Below are 17178 nucleotides of genomic sequence, written 5' to 3' on the forward strand. Positions count from 1 at the left end.
TCGAATCGACCTAATACCAGGAGCCACATCAATTGCTAATTCACCCTACATGTTAGCTCCCGCCGAAATTCAGGAGTTATCCAGTCAATTAAGAAGAAATGTTGAGCAAAGGATTCATCAGACCAAGCTTCTCACCCTAGGGAACTCCAGTCTTGTTCGTCAAGAAGACGGATCCTTCAGAATGTGCATCGATTTTAGAATTGAATAAGCTCACTATCAAAAACCGATACCCACTCCCTCGGATTAACGACCTATTTGACCAGCTCCAAGGAGCTAGTTACTTCTCCAAAATAGATCTAACATCCCGTTATCATTAGCTCGGAGTCCAAGAAGAGGACGTTCCAAAAACTGTTTTCCGAACTCGATACGGCCATTTCAAATTCGTTGTGATGCCCTTCGGTCTAACGGATGCCTCCGTGGTATTCATGGACCCTACGAACCGAGTTTTCCCAACCATTCCTAGTCAGCCTTTTCATTATTTTCATCAATAACATACTCGTCTGCTTACGAAGCAAGAACAAAACACTGTCAACACCTACGACCGGCCTTGGAAAGCATCAAAGCCGGAAAATATCGCGGAGGAAGCACTGCGTGGATCGAGATAACAGAATTACTTAAAGATTCTGACAGTCACTTCGGAAGGCTATAGAATACAGCTAGTCATGAGCATTACTTACCACCCTCAAACCAATCGCCAAAGCGAACGGACCATTCAACCACTCGAAGTCATGCTCCAAGTTTGGGTGTTTGAATTCAACAATTCAGTGGATACCCAGTTGCCCTTGATTGAATTCTCATACCATAACAGCTATCGCACGAGCATCAAGGTTGCTCCTTTCGAGGCTCTTTATGGTCATAAATACAAATCACTCGCCAGTACTCTCACGGGAGTAGAAGCCATTCGCGAAATGACAGAGAAGATAATCCAAAATCATAACTCGACTTCAAGCATCACGAGACAGACAGAAGAGTTATGCTGACAAACGACGAAAACCTCTGGGATTCCAAGTCGGAGGCCGGGTACTATTGGAAGTCTTTCCCTGGAAAGGGAGGATTTGCTTTGGGAAACAGGGAAAAGTTGAACCCGCGATACATCGGACCGTTCGAGATTCTTGCCCGAATTGGTCCAGTAGCTTATAAGCTGCAGCTACCTTTGGAGCTCAGCAACGTACACCCCGTGTTCCACACCCCGAGTTTGAAAAAGTGCCTATCATGCAAAACTCTTATCATTCCTTTAGAAGAGATCGAAGTAAACGAGAATCTCCTGTTCACCGAAGAACCAATCATAGATAGAGAAGTGAAGAGTACGAAGCAAAGTCGTATTCCAATTGTGAAGGTTCGACGGAACGCAAAGTGTGGACCGGAATTCACATGGGAACGCGAACATCAGATGAAGCAGAAGTACCCTCACCTATTCCCTCGTTCATGATTCTACCTTTCGAAAGAATTTCGGGACGAAATTTCCTCTAACGGGGGGATGATTTCACAACTAGCATTTTTGCTAGGAAATTTCACTCTCATATAATCATTCAACTAGTATAATAACTGGTACTCTAAGCGAATATCATACTCTATGCTCATCCAAATACATCTCATCTGCTCAACTAAGGGCTGAAGACCTTAGAAATCCCAGTTCAAGTTCTTTAAGGACTAGGATTTTCTTACTAGGCCTAACGGACCAATAAGCATTCAATTCGACTAGAACGGGCTTAGAACCCTTAAATGGGCTCTAAATGAACCCACATTTATAAAACTTAACATTTTGGGCCACAATGAGCCTAAAATGGATTAGTTTACCCTAATGGGGCTTATTGGACCATAACAACTCCAATTAACCCTAATGGACCTAAAACCCATCCCTTTATCTTATGTTGGGCCGTAAATACTTCCAAGGGCCCAATGGGCCGAATATTTTCTCTATGGACTTCATAATTTCGAACCAAAGAAAGAATTGGGCCAAACTAATTCATCATCCTTCCTCGTAGCCCAAATCTCGGCCCATGTATTAAAAAAAAGGGAAAAAGGGGTTTAAATGTGCAAGTGCCACCTCAATTTTGCATGGTGGTCACCCATGCACCAAAACCCCCATACAACAAGGTAAGTTCTCATGTATCTAGGAAAGTCTTCTCTCTCCCTCTCCCCTCTTCAAAACTCACGGCCATAAGCCTCCTCACCATTTTTTTTACTTTCTCAAACTCTCACAAGAAGTCTCTCAAGAATTCTCCTACATTTTTCCTCTAAATTTTCGAGAATTAGAGTATATTTCAAGAGATTCTTCTTCAAAATCATCAACTTTGGTAAGTTCTCACTTAGATCTATGATTTAACTTCTTGATCTCTTCAAAAATCTCCTCTTACACCCATATTTTCATGGATCATGTTCTTAGAACCATCTAAGTTCAAGATCTACTCAAGAAAGCTTGCTAGGATAAAAAAATCTTCTTCCACTTCTTCATCAAAACCGATCCATCATCCCAAGGTGAGTTCATACCCCTTGTTTTCGGTTTTTACATGATGTTTGGGGGAAAATACAAGTAAAATGTGTAGATCTATGTGTTATATGCATGTCTTGTGTGATTTCTTAGTTGATTTTGTGATTTTGTGTTGTTTTCTTCATAAATCTAGAAATATGTTAAGAATATGAAGTTTATCGCTTGGATCTACAAGAAAACCTTGAGAAAAGTATGTGTTGTCACATATAATACATGAAAACGTGTAGATCTGGGATTTATACACCTAAAATAGTAAAAATGGGTGTTGGATTCAAAGATCTATAAACTAACTCAAAAATCAGCCCTTGACAGAAAAGTTTTGGTCCAATCTCGGACAGTTTTGATCACCTTAATGATAATATTTTCCAAAACTGTTTTACATGCAAAGATTTCAGGTTTATACCTTTAAAATGACTACTCTCACGTTTTTATACGATTTTTCTACAATTTTTGGCGAATTTTACAAAACTGCTTATCATATTTGAAATAATTTCGGACCAGCCTGTGAAGGTGAGCAATTTTTCACTTTTTTGAGGCCATTAAAAATTATGAGAACAATTGTGAACATAGTAGACAAAATTTCCAAACATCCAGAGTTTACGGATCCAAATTTCGACTTACGATGATTTTTCTACAAATTTTCCAACAAATGAGTCGGAAAAGTCAAAAACCAGAAAATGTGTAATTTCACAAAGATCAAACCAAAAATGAAAGCTTCTACCAAATAGGGGCTGAAAATGTCAAAAGTTGTATTTTGGGCTGAAATTCCAATTTAAGATCTTATTTGGGCCGAAAATGCCAAGTCAAATAATCTAATGGACTAAAATGTCATTTTTCATCAAAAGGGACTAAAAGTGTCATTTTGCACCACTAAGGGCTAAAATGTAAATTTTGTATGAAAAAGGGACTGAAATGGTCAAATAAGCATTCTGGGCCAAATATGTAAATTTCTAAACAATTGGAACAGAGATATAAACTTTTACAACATGAAGGTTTAAAAATGGTATTTTATTAAAAACTAAGAATATCGTTATAAACCAACATTGAGTATTTTAACAATCGAAAGTAAACACTAAGTGTAAACCAAGTCTCATACTACAACTTATATCGATAAACCTATAAATGATACGATGGTTGGGCCCAATGTTTCCTATTCGTGCTTAGTGGGCTTCCGGTGACCCAGTCACACGATTATTGGGCCCAATATAATCAACACATGTTTATTGAGCTTCCGGTGACCCAATTACATGCCTAATGGACCCTCACTAGCTTTAACATGCTATTGGGCCTTCGTGGCCCATTTGCATTGCTAATATGGTCCAAATCAATTATCATATGCTTGATGGGCTAACGTGTCCGTCGCATACTCGACAGTCTGTAATAACATACATGATTAGTGGGCCACAGTTGTCCTTTTTCGTGTTTGTTAGGTTTTATTCATATTCATGTAAACATCAAACGGGTTGTAATCAATGTTATTCAAATTCATGGGGTAACAATAGGGATTTAGTGGGAATTATCGGTTGGCACCAATAAGTGTCGGCTGTAGCCTGTAGTTATAACCAGAGTCTCCTGGAGGTAGGGCGAGAGTTTATGTATAGATCTATACGGGGGTGACTCCCCCACACCTGAGTTGTTCGCTACAGTTAGACTCGGCCAGTCTAGGGTGACAAAATCTTTATCAAAACCGACGTTTGTAAAAATGCCAAGACAGGCGAAATAGTCATTATTATGCATGGTTATAACGACTCACATAGAGATCCATTACCATATCATCATTCATGGGAATTCAAATTCATACCTAGTGGTCATACAAAGTGATTCATGCAATAATACAAAACAATCATACTATTTTAGATCGGAAAATATCGGATTTTCCGGGGAACAACATTATTTATTTTTTTTACATACATCAGATACCATTTAAGGAAAACTTATGAAAGTCATTCATTTATACATGTTTTGAAACCACACACACATATACATATACTGGATCATCACATCATGTCGTAAACAGTTTTTATTTCAGAAAATATCGGATTTTCCAGGGATAAATACATTTATACATTACCTTCTACTTACAACAGAAAATACAGGGTTTTTGTTTGGATTACATTTTTGGTTTATGTATACATTCCAAAAGCAGCAAACATACATGCATTAATACTTGATTTGACACATTATTTCAAACCACTTTACAGAAAATATCGGATTTTCTGGTGTTTTACGAACCATACAAAACTTTTCAATCAAACATGCTTATGAACTCACCAACATTATATATGTTGACGTTTTCAAAATAACTTGTATTCTCAGGGACTCGTTAAGCAGACGAATCAACAAGAATATGGGATTTTGTTTTGTGTACTGTTAAACATCTTAGATTAAAAGTTTTGGTCATGTAATTTAAAAGATTGTACTTGATGTAAACAATGGCAGTTGTATTATATTATGCATGATGATGATGATGTTATGTTTCAATTATATTCACTGTAATGATATTTCAAGATGAAGTCACGAACAAGCCCCCGGACGTTTCTGCCGTCTGGTTCGGGGGTGTGACAATTTGTTTCTGTTGACCTGATACAAAACGGAGCCGAAGAGAACAACGATCTATCTCATATACATGTCCGATGATAGTATGTATTTCGAAATTCATATCTCAATTAATCTTCCTTTTCTTTTGTCTTGATTTTACCATCGTTTTCACCATGGTACAACATCTTCATCTATAGGATCTCTTCTGTTAATATCCTGCTTCTACATCAGTTAATCAAATGAATTTTATATTACTGAAACTTAAACTTACAGTAGATTATGTTTAATTAATTTGATTTGAGCCCCTATAATGCTTACTTTGATTTTAATATACTTCATTGCCCTAGTTCATTTGAATGTAATTTGTTATGATAAGTTGCATACTTAGTGCACTCCAACTGTTCGATGAATTGACAACTTTACTAAATAGGTTGGATGGGGTTTTCAGATGTCACCTCTATATATCTCTCAAACTATCTCTCCCCAATACATTCATATTTGTTTCATTCCTCAACTAAGTTTATGATTCGTCTTATGTTCTTTATCCATATGATTGATAAATAGTATATAGATAATGTTCAATCTATATTTGCTTCATTTTAAATATCTATTTTTGTTCATATGTTGTACAGAGGCCAAATAGTGAGATATTCTTCCATTTACTTCAATCAAAGTTATCCTAATATGTTGGTATTGGAGTTTTTATTTTGAGTTTTTTTTGTCAACGTAAACATGTGAAACAATAATTTTAACTTTCAAATTGATCAAAAAAAATCTTTTGAGGGCTTCGTTTTAATGTTTTAAAAAACAATAAAACCAAGAATAACTCTTAATTTGTTACAATATGATTTTTATTGCATTTTTGTTATTTAAAATTTCACAGTATGATATTCTTATTTTTTTTTTATTAACCTAACCAACTAAAAAAAATCTAATTACTTTTTAATTGTTGGTTTATTAATTTGATTAATGCATAGTTGAAGATTCAAAATTACCTGTGTTTGCATATTGCAACATAATGCATTACAGTCCACTATCTGCAGACATGGCAAAGCATTACAGTCTACTATCTGCAGACATGGCAAGGTTCCAATGTTAGAAAACTTTGTCCCCAAAATATATTTTATTAATCCTGATCATTCAACCTGAGTTTTGTTTTTAACAACCTCTTTCTTCGAGTTTATGAAGAAGGATTTCTAGGATTTTGATTTGCTTTAGTGAGTCTTTGCTAGATTCATTTGATATCTACACACTATAATCTTTTTATATGTTCAATAATTTTGTCCGATAGTAATTTTATTGATATTTTTGATGTTAAATCTATGCACCATGAATAAATTATTCATGTAAGTATCATCTGTCTGTGTGGATGTGCAGGAGGATCTTATGTTGTTAGTTCCTTATACTAAAGGACCAAACAAGAAGCCATATATGGCTATAATCAAGGTATTTCGGTTTGGTCTATTTTTTCTAAATCAAAACTTGCCTGGATACTTGATGTCTTGATCCATAAATTACATATTATTCACATATGAATCACATGTGATTCACATGTAAATCACAATTACACGTGATTCACATGTAAATCACATGTAATTCACATATAAATAACCTGTAATTCAAATGTAAATCACAAGTTGGTCACATATGATTCACATGTAAATCACATTTACACGTGATTCACATGTACATCACATGTAATTCACATATGAATCACATGTGATTTACACATAAATCACATTTGATTCACATGTGATTCACACATAAATCACATTTGATTCACATGCGATTCACATGTAAATCATATGTGATTCACTTGTAAATCACATATGATTCATATGTGAATCGCATGCAATTCATATGTGAATCCCATGTGATTCATATGTGAATCGCATGTGATTCATATGTTAATCACATGAAAATCACATATGTATTTTTGTTAGTGTTTTTGCATCAATCAAATTTTTTTTAATTTTCTTGTAGATTTGGAAGAAAATTGTGGTGAATATTGAAGGAGTGAAAAATGATAAATTGAAGAAAATAAGTAAATATTGACACGAAGACATGAAAACGCTTTGAAATTTGTAGCATTTTTTATTTCTTATATTTTATTTTATATCTAATAAAATACTTGTACTATTATGTTTATAGATTAATTAATAAAAATGAGATTTTTTGTGATTACTTACGAATATTATAGTATAAGAAATATACATATATGCATTTGAAAAATTATGCATATATGTACCTGAAAATTTACTTTTTAAAAAAAAATGCATTTTTTTAAAAAAATGCATTTTTTTTGAAAAAATTGCAGTTTTTTTTAAATGCAGTTTTTTTTTGAAAAAAATATAACTTTCTTTAAAAAGCTTGCATTTTTTATGCTGTAAATTTTTAGACATTTATATTAATATATTAAATAACATAAAAAAATTAAACATTAAATGAGATTGGTAAGATGACGATCATGTCCTTAATGAATTCCTTTTGATCCAACGCTGCACTTTTAATTATCGGGAAAATATGAGTTCTCAACCGATCTCAACCCGATATATATATATATATATATATATATATATATATATATATATATATATATATATATATATATATATATATATATATATATATATATATATATATATATATATAAAAGGCTGCAATGAACCTAACATTATGTGTAGAACTATTTCAAACCAGCGCCATTTTGAATCAAAATATAACTATCAATCTCAAATATCTTCTATTCCTTTTAAAATCATCATTTCCTCATTGATTTTATGTATACACAACTTGTTTCTATCTATAAGATATCGTCATCTTCAATGTTTACATCCGGAAGTTCATTTATGTAATAAAGTGATCATACAGATTCTTCATGGAGTGAATTCTTTGTTTCCATTAATTAATTTAATTGGGTGCATTAACTTATGTATTAACGTGTTCGAATTATTAGAGATATTAACTAGATTCAATTATAAAAATATTTGTTAATTAAGAATCAAACTGAATAATCAAAACTTATAAAATAAATTGAACAAAATAAACCCCATCTTAAAATCTCTATTGAAGAAAAACGAATTGTGTAAATGCAATTAGATTAATCCAAACGCACATACTTACAAAGCTAATAAGTGCAAATCTTATTAAAATTCAGGAATCCAATTTTAAAATTAGTTTAAATAACTCTTAGAAGGTAAGTAATTATATTTTGATACAAAATGATGTAGTTTTAGATTGTTCCATACCTATGCTTAGTTATATAACATCCACACATTCACTAACCTCTTTATATATATATATATATATATATATATATATATATATATATATATATATATATATATATATATATATATAAAACAATTGCAAAATTACTGTAAATATATGTTCATTAACACTAATATAGTTCAATACATATCGATTGAAGGCAAACAAGCAACAAACTACGCCGCTAGCCCTCTCTGGATGACAAAACTAATTCTTTTGAAAACAACATTTGTGGATCTAGGAGATATGAGATTAGAATGCATGACCCGCTGGACTCTATTGAGGAGCTTCACCGCCTCTGGTGCGAGAAAACCAAATGTATCGAATGCAAAAGGTACAAACACATGTTGATTTTCTATACATGCACTCTCGTGCTTTACCACTTTGTATGCAGCGGCTTTCAAAGCGGCATGCCCCACTATGAAACTCCCGCTCCCCAAACCAACGAGAGGAGAGACCCCAGTAAGATCCACACACGCATGCTTCCCTCCTATCCATCCAAAGACCAAAATGTCAGCCGGTCTAAGTGTAGACCTTCCATCCTGCGGGTCCGTCAAAAATTTCAATGACGCTTCTTTCTTCACAGAAATACCAGCATGCCGACAAGCATCAAAGAGAACATCCCGAACTATATATATATATATATATATATATATATATATATATATATATATATATATATATATATATATATCTACTCTAATAAATGAAGGTTTTTTTGCCACATGTCCTCTTCTCCTTCATTTGAACACATGACATTTTCTAAAATTTTTAAATTTTCTATTTTCCACTTGTCATTTTATTGTATTTTTCATTTTATTAAATTAAAATTCCACATTTAATATATAAGGTAATATATATGTAAGGTATTTATTAGAAAGGGTTTATATATGTAATGTATTCAATACATTAAAGTCTCATTAATTTTAATAATGCAAAAAAATTCTCATTTTTCTTATAAATTCAAACTTTTCAAATTGTTAAAATTTTATATTTAATTTTTTTAAATAAACTCATGTAATACATGGGTCTCACACCTACTATATATATATATATATATATATATATATATATATATATATATATATATATATATATATATATATAAAAGATCAATAGAAAATGCATATTAGGGTTATAAGTGTAGGAACCAATTAGAAAGTGACACATATCCATTTGTTCTAGAAGTTATTTAAGTTGCAAAAATCGTCATTATCTAGTCCTTATTTATCTTACTATTATTTATTTATAATTTATTAACCAATCAATAATATAAATCATTAATTTACTTTTCTGCATTTAATAGCACCTAAAAACCCTAGACACATACGATTCTTCTCTCCGTATTCTCACTTCCCTTTTAAACAATATCCCTCTCATTTGACTGGAATACTTGAAGAAACCCTAAATCACTCTACGTCCATTCAACACCAGGACCGTCGCCGCTTGAAGCCACAACCGGCGGTGGTGGGTCAATAGAAAATGCATATTAGGGTTATAAGTGTAGGAACCAATTAGAAAGTGACACATGTCCATTTTTCTAGAAGTTATTTAAGTTACAAAAATCGTCCTTATCTAGTCCTTATTTGTCTTACTATTATTTATTTATAATTTATTAACTAATCAATAATATAAATCATTAATTTACTTTTCTGCATTTAATAGCACCTAAAAACCCTAGACACATACGATTCTTCTCTCCATATTCTCACTTCCCTTTTAACCAATATCCCTCTCATTTGACTAGAATACTTGAAAAACCCTAAATCACTCTACATCCATTCAACACCAGGACCGTCGCCGCCTGAAGCCACAACCGGCGGTGGTGCGTCGCGAAAGCGATATAAATGGTCGGAACCGGAGATCTTAAAATGCAACTTTTCGACAAACTGCTTTTGCCAGAGGAGGAACGATTCCAATAGAGGGACGGGGTTCAGTGGGTGGTTTAGGGACGTGTCTTCAGGAAGGGAGAGAGGTGGAAAAATAACAATCAGCAATCTAAATCCTCTGCTATGTACTTTCCTGTGGTCGTGTACCTCCCCATCTTGTGTGTGTACTTGTCATAAGAAACATGCACAAAAAATATATTCGAATTATGCCGATTATTTTCGATGGATTTTGGAATTGATGAAGATTCATGGACCTCAAATTATGCCAACTGTTTTCGATGAAGTCTCGATCATATTCATTTCATTTTGATTTAAATTGTGATGATGAATCAAATGTTATTGGTTTTCAATTTTCATTGACAGTGGCTTTAATTCCCTTTCATTCTCGTAAATGTTCTATTGAAGGAATCAAAATCAGTTTTGAATTAAAGATGATTTCTAATTATTAAATCAAAACTTACCTTTGACTATTCTAATTTTAAGCTTTCCTTTTTAGATTGAAACTCTGGGATGATAATCAGGTATCATTGCAAATAATAATAATAATAATAATAATAATAATAATAATAATAAAAGTTGAAATTTTGTTGTTTGTGATGGTGAGCTAGGAACCGGGAGGACAATTTTTGGCTTTAAGATTGAAAAAATAAATTGTCAGGATTTGATTTTATTTATCGTCAAAATCTCGCGAGATGATATAACATTTTCGTAATTAATTGCGAGATTTTGATAATTACAGGGGAATGTTAATTATTTTGATGGTACAACTAACAAAAGCAAAAATATTAAAAGAAAAAAAAAAGGAAAATTCGGCCATGTGGCCTCTCCAGGAGTTAACACGTGCCCCCATCCCCAGCATGACAAGAGTCCAACCCTCATTGGCTGGTTGGGTTTTTTTTCCACCCGTTTAGTTTTTCGGTCATAAATTTTTTTTTTCTTTCAAAAAAAAATCTGAAAAACCAAAGTAATTAAAATTTAATTCTTTACAAAATGAGCACAATCATGATAATTTGAAAAAAAAATATTTATAAAAAAACCTAGAAAATAAATTCTCCAAAAATTATAAAAATTTAAGGAATACTTCTACTCACTATTCTAATGACTTTGTAAAAAGAATTTTTAAAAAATACGGTGTTTTAGATACCAAACTTGATTTTAAAACATTAAAAGTTTTTTTAAAAAATATTGAACAAAATATGATGCAAATAGAGATAATTCAAAATATTTATGATTCAATATGTTTATGATCCTTAACTATTTTGATACAAATATTTAATGATCCTTAATTATTATATTTTTTATGATTCAAAAATTATAATGATCCAAATGTTGCATTGAACAAAACTTTATTTAATTCAATATATTATGATCCAAATTAAAATGATCCAAAAATATATGATGCATAATATCGTTATGATTCAAAATACTAAGATTCAAAAAGTTATGATCCAAAATAATATAATTCAAAAATGGTATGAATGGAAAATATTATGATCCTTAATATTCTTATTATTTAAAATTTTATAATTGTCAAACATTAAAAACTCAAATCGATATTTAGTTTAAAAAATCAAAAAATAAAAATAAAAAAAAAGAAAAAACTCTACTATCTTCAAGTATGTAGTAATGATATTAAAAAAACACAAAAAAAACGAAAAAAAAAGAATTTTTTTTATAAAAACGAAAAAATAAAAAAACGAAAATAACTAAATAAAAAAAACAAAAAAAATATAAAAACCTTTAAACCAAGCATATATCTATTTAGGAAAAAAAATTGAATTTTTTTTAACGAAAAATAATAAAAAACAAAAAAAAACAAATGAAAAAGAAAAAGAAAAGGAAAACTCGTTTAAATGGTGTTTCATGGACGTTCGTCGCGCATGATTATTCCTCGAGTCCGTATTACGTTCCATGCACGTGCGCCACACGCGAACGTGTCACGACCAAGTAAATGAGTTTGACGTTTGTACTTTGACGAAATTATTGGTGGAGAATAGTTATCGCGGTTCCTACCAATTTTTGGATTCCTACCGGATCCGAACCTTTTATATATATATATATATATATATATATATATATATATATATATATATATATATATATATATAAAAGGTAAACCAGTTAGACACCAAACTAAAACTTTATAATAAAGATGTTTTTTGCAAAACAATTTTTTAAGGACACAAAGTAATAAAAACAACTAGAAAGGTTACCCTCGCTGCACGAGGGCCAGAAGCTTTCAATGTTGTTTACGAGTCGATAAATATGTCAGACGTTGAAACTGCAAGGATGAAAAGCTCGGACTTTGCCCCAGACCGTTTTTTTCATGTATTTATGAAAAAATGTAAAAGTTTTGACTGCAATGACCAGAAGTGTCAAAATGACTAAAGAATTAAAGGGGTAGGAATTAGCAACTTTTTAGAAAAGGGATCAAAGTTGTCAAACCGTTAAAGTTTTGTGGCCAAACTTTAAAAATTAAAAGGTTCCTAAAAAGTGTAAAAATATTGATTGTAAGGACCAAAAGTGTCAAAGGAATGAGGAGCAAAGTTGCCAAAAAAACATCCAGTTTTTATGGAAAAATGTAAAAGTTTTGACTGCAAGGACCAGAAGTGTCAAAATGGCTACAGAATTAAAGGGGTAGAAATTTGCAACTTTTTAGAAAATGGATCAAAGTTGTCAAACCGTTAAAGTTTTGTGGCCGAACTTTAAATATTAAAAGGTTCCTAAAAAATGTAAAAATATTGGTTGCAAGGACCAAAAGTGTGAAAATGGTTAAAGAATGAGGAGCAAAGTTGTCAAAAAAACATCCAAATTTATTATTCCTAACTTTGAAGCCCAATAATAATACAGGGACCAATTCTGCCAAAAAATGACAAGTTTACTATTCCTTTTCGAAGCCCAATAATAATACAGGGATCAATTCTGCCAAAAAAATAACAAATTTACTATTCATTTTCTTCATAACTTTAATATATATATAATAATGATATATCATAGGACAGTTCTGCACTTTACTCTCTTATAAATCCTTGGCTTCTCATTTGGGCTAGAAACCACACTGAATATTTTTCTTTAACAAACCTACATGATCTTTATGATTTATCAAGGTCACAAACTCAATCGTTATTAATTTTCTTTTATGATTATGGTCCCATGATTTCTAAAATCGTGGATTGATGATCTTTTTCCATGTAAAAAGATTTCTTTACCTTTTTTCTTTTACCTTTGGTTTTGTTTAAATATAATTTATAGGAAAAGAAAAAGAAATAAAAAAAACACCCAACCCACCCACCCCACCCCTATCTGGCACCCCTACCCCGCTCTTTTCTTTATGCTTTCTCTCATCTTTCTCGTCCTCCCTCATCACGATCAGGTAATCACGATACTAACACCATCTCCAATCCAGACTATTTATTCCATCGTCGACTTCAACTATCTGCATCATCATATTGACAAAGGTTCTTCATCATCTCATGTTCACTTGATTTCCATCTTCACAACCACCATACACCACTTACACTTCAACCACCAACCCTAAACAACCCACCATCTTCGCATTTTTAAAAATCAGAGGAAGAAGCATCGATCGATTATGGATATTAGGGATTTTTTTGATGAAACTGGGGTGAGGGTGAGGGTAAAGTGGCACCGATTTGTCACTGAGACCACCGATTATGTGTTCCAATTTGGGTTTAAAAACCCCTCGGAGAAGGCGGTGGTCGTCGAAGCCCTTATAGGGATAAGAGCCAGAAATTTATGTTTTCATATTTGGAGAAATTTTGCCGATCGATTGATTGTGGGGGTGGAAAACGATGGTGTCGGTGGACTGTGGCGAGATGAAGGCCCCGCTCAAGACTTTCGATGATGGAGTGGTCGACGATGAGAGAGAGAGAGAGAGAGAGGAGTATGGGTGGTTGGGTTTTTATTTATTTCCTATTTTTAAAGTAAAAATATATAAATAAAATAGAAAAATGTTTAATTTAAAAGGGTATAATAATAACTTGAATGAAATTTGTTACAACAGAAAACTATGGGTTTGTCTAAAAAACTAGTCTAAAAAAACCACCTGACCATGTTTGTCTAAAAAATTAGTATAGATGACGTTTGATAAAACATAGGGATCATTTATGTAATTTTGTCTTTTTCTTTTAAATCTTTTTGACCAATATAAATATTGTAGAAACAGAAACACCAACGTCGCTGTTGCTAGTCTTAATTCTTCTCAGGCCCGCCATTAATTCCGACAATCATCCCCTTTATCTAATTTTATTTTTTCTAACGCATTCCTCCGACACCTAAACAACAATTAATACATTTTTCTTTTGGAAATGATGTAAAACAGAGTTATAAATTGATATCGAAACCTTTGACCAAATTTTTTGTAAGTAATATACCGAAGGCTGATTCGACCAACGAGCATGACAAAAACTATAGGTATCTTTGTTTTTCCAACTTTTAAGTAATGATGTAATTCCTCCAAACATTACTACATATATAATAAAGAAAAGCACCAGCATGTTTAGCCATGGATGAATGTTGATAAACAATATACCATGCACCCACCAAATATATATTTTAGTTACTTTTGAGCAGCATTAGTGACGGATTTTTTTTGTTAATTTTGCAGAGAATCTATACATTTACTTTCCCACTATTCCGTCATATATACTGTATATACGACGGATCAGTGACCAACGAACATGTATAAATTCTGTCAATCCCAAAATTAACAAAAAAGTTCCTTCAATAATACATCCAAAAATTAACCAAAAATATATTTCTGGGGTGGTATATTATATTGTTTAGTCCATCGCTAAACATGCCCGTGCTTTTCTTTATTATAGTAATGTTTGTAGGAATTACACCATTACTTAAAAGTGGGACAAACAAAGATACAAATACATAGTAGATCATTCAAATTACATATATATAGGAATATAGGATAGCAACAATTTATTCCCTTTTCACTTGTTTGCATGCTTTCTTGATCAGTACTGACTTCTGAACCAGTAGATACCTTTGTTCTTCTCATCACCCTCATCCGGCTCAATAAACAGACAGTTCTTGGATTCTCTCCATAACGCCATGAAAAATGGAGTGCTATCTTTTTGATAAAACTCTCCCACAATTGGCCTGATCGCTTTGGTGGCTTCCATGGCATGATAATGAGGAATGTAAGAAAACAAATGGTGTACGACATGTGTGTCAGTAACGTTATGGAACACCTTATTCAGAACCCCGTAATCCCTATCCATTGTTGAGAAAGCACCATTCATCCAGTTCCATTCAGAGTCGTCGTAGCGGGGCAAAGAAGGGTGAGTGTGCTGAAGGTATGTGATGGTAACAAGAAATGCGTTCATGACCATCAACGCGCCTCCGTAGACACAAAAAACATTAGCGAACCCTGCAAATGTGGCCACTTTATACAGCAAGAAAGAAAAGCTGACAAGTCCGATGTCAGTGATGAGGATCAGGACTCGCTCGTTATCAGAGAAAATAGGGCTTCTTGGATCATAGTGGCTTGCGAATTTATCATAAGGTCTTCCGGCAGCATTGATGGACAAGTAGATATACCATCCGAGACTGAGTTTGACAGCAAGGGTTAACGTTCGACCTATTGGATTGTCGAGGTAAAACGCAGAAGAACCGAGTTTTGATTTTGTCTTTGGGACATATACTTCGTCACGGTCAAAAGAACCAGTATTAGAATGGTGCCGGCGGTGGCTTATTTTCCAAGAAAATTAAGGCGTTAGAAGGCATGAGTGTATAACAAACCCTATACAATCGTCTACCCATACATGGTCACTGAAAGCATGGTGACCGCATTCATGACCAATAACCCAAATTCCGATGAACACACAACCTTGAACGAACCAGTAAACCGGCCAGGCAAGGTAAGGAAGAGGGTGAGGGAGCTGTGGAATATATGTTGTGGCGAGGTGGTACAAGATCCAGACTAAGGTGAGGTCATACGCAATATATGAAAAGGATCGAATCAAAGATCTTTCGAAACAGTGAGGAGGTACGGCTTTCTTGATATCTGCTAATGTAAAGGGAGGTTTCGAGGTTGGGGCTCGTTTGTTACTTTCAGTTTCGGATTTCTTACCATCTACATCACTAGGATTTGAACGGCCATTACCAACCATGTTTCTTAAGAAATAGCTCTGGATAAATATCACGGTATGCAATGGGCAGATTATATATATATATATATATATATATATATATATATATATATATATATATATATATAAAATTCACGTATCGAATCTTGGACTGAAACGACTCAATCGACTGTGGCAATTTGGCATTGAATTTTTTAAATTAAATTGAAAATGGGCAGCGGGTTGCACGTCTTTCTTGTTTTTTTCTTGTTGTTTTTTTTTTCCAGATAACTCATATACTCATTATTTTATTTTATTTATCTATATATTTTTTTAGTTCCGAGGGAGACTTGATTTTCTGGTTGAGGATATTTTATTTTTCAACTGACAACAGATTCTTTGGTTGATGGATTTGATTTGGTTGTGATTTGATATCTTATTATAAAGAGAACTGTTTTATGATACCAAATTCTACAAGATGGAATTTTAGGTTTAAAATTAGTAGCTTCTAATTCACATTATAGATTAGAATATATATATTTTTTGTGGTGAAAACTTGATAGTGCTTTTGGAACCTTCAAAACCGTCCTTTCTACACTGCATCAATATTGGAATACTTAAAAACAAATGGGACTATTATTATATTTTAAACCAGTGTTTTAAAAACCGGTTTGAACCGGCCGGTCGAACCGGTTGGACCGAGAACCAGAGGAGAGAGCAATTCAACTATCACTGGTTTTATATTGATTTCTGAACCGGATTGAACCGGTCGGTTTTTAGAAAAACCCAGTTGAACCGGTTAAATCGAATAAAAACACATGAAAAAGAATAATTTACATAATAAACTTTGGTGATTTTTTTGAAATCTATTTAGTTTTCTCTAAAT

The 17178-nt window shown here is 32.8% G+C and overlaps 1 pseudogene; it reads right to left on the reverse strand.

Annotated features, from left to right (window-relative positions):
* Positions 1-14918: 14918 nt before the first annotated feature.
* LOC145120162 (delta(12)-acyl-lipid-desaturase-like) lies at positions 14919-16362 on the reverse strand (annotated as a pseudogene).
* Positions 16363-17178: the final 816 nt, after the last annotated feature.

Source organism: Lactuca virosa, chromosome 6, assembly GCF_052849685.1.
Source record: "Lactuca virosa cultivar CGN04683 chromosome 6, Lactuca_virosa_CGN04683_v6, whole genome shotgun sequence".
In the NCBI taxonomy this organism is placed as follows: Eukaryota; Viridiplantae; Streptophyta; class Magnoliopsida; order Asterales; family Asteraceae; genus Lactuca; species Lactuca virosa.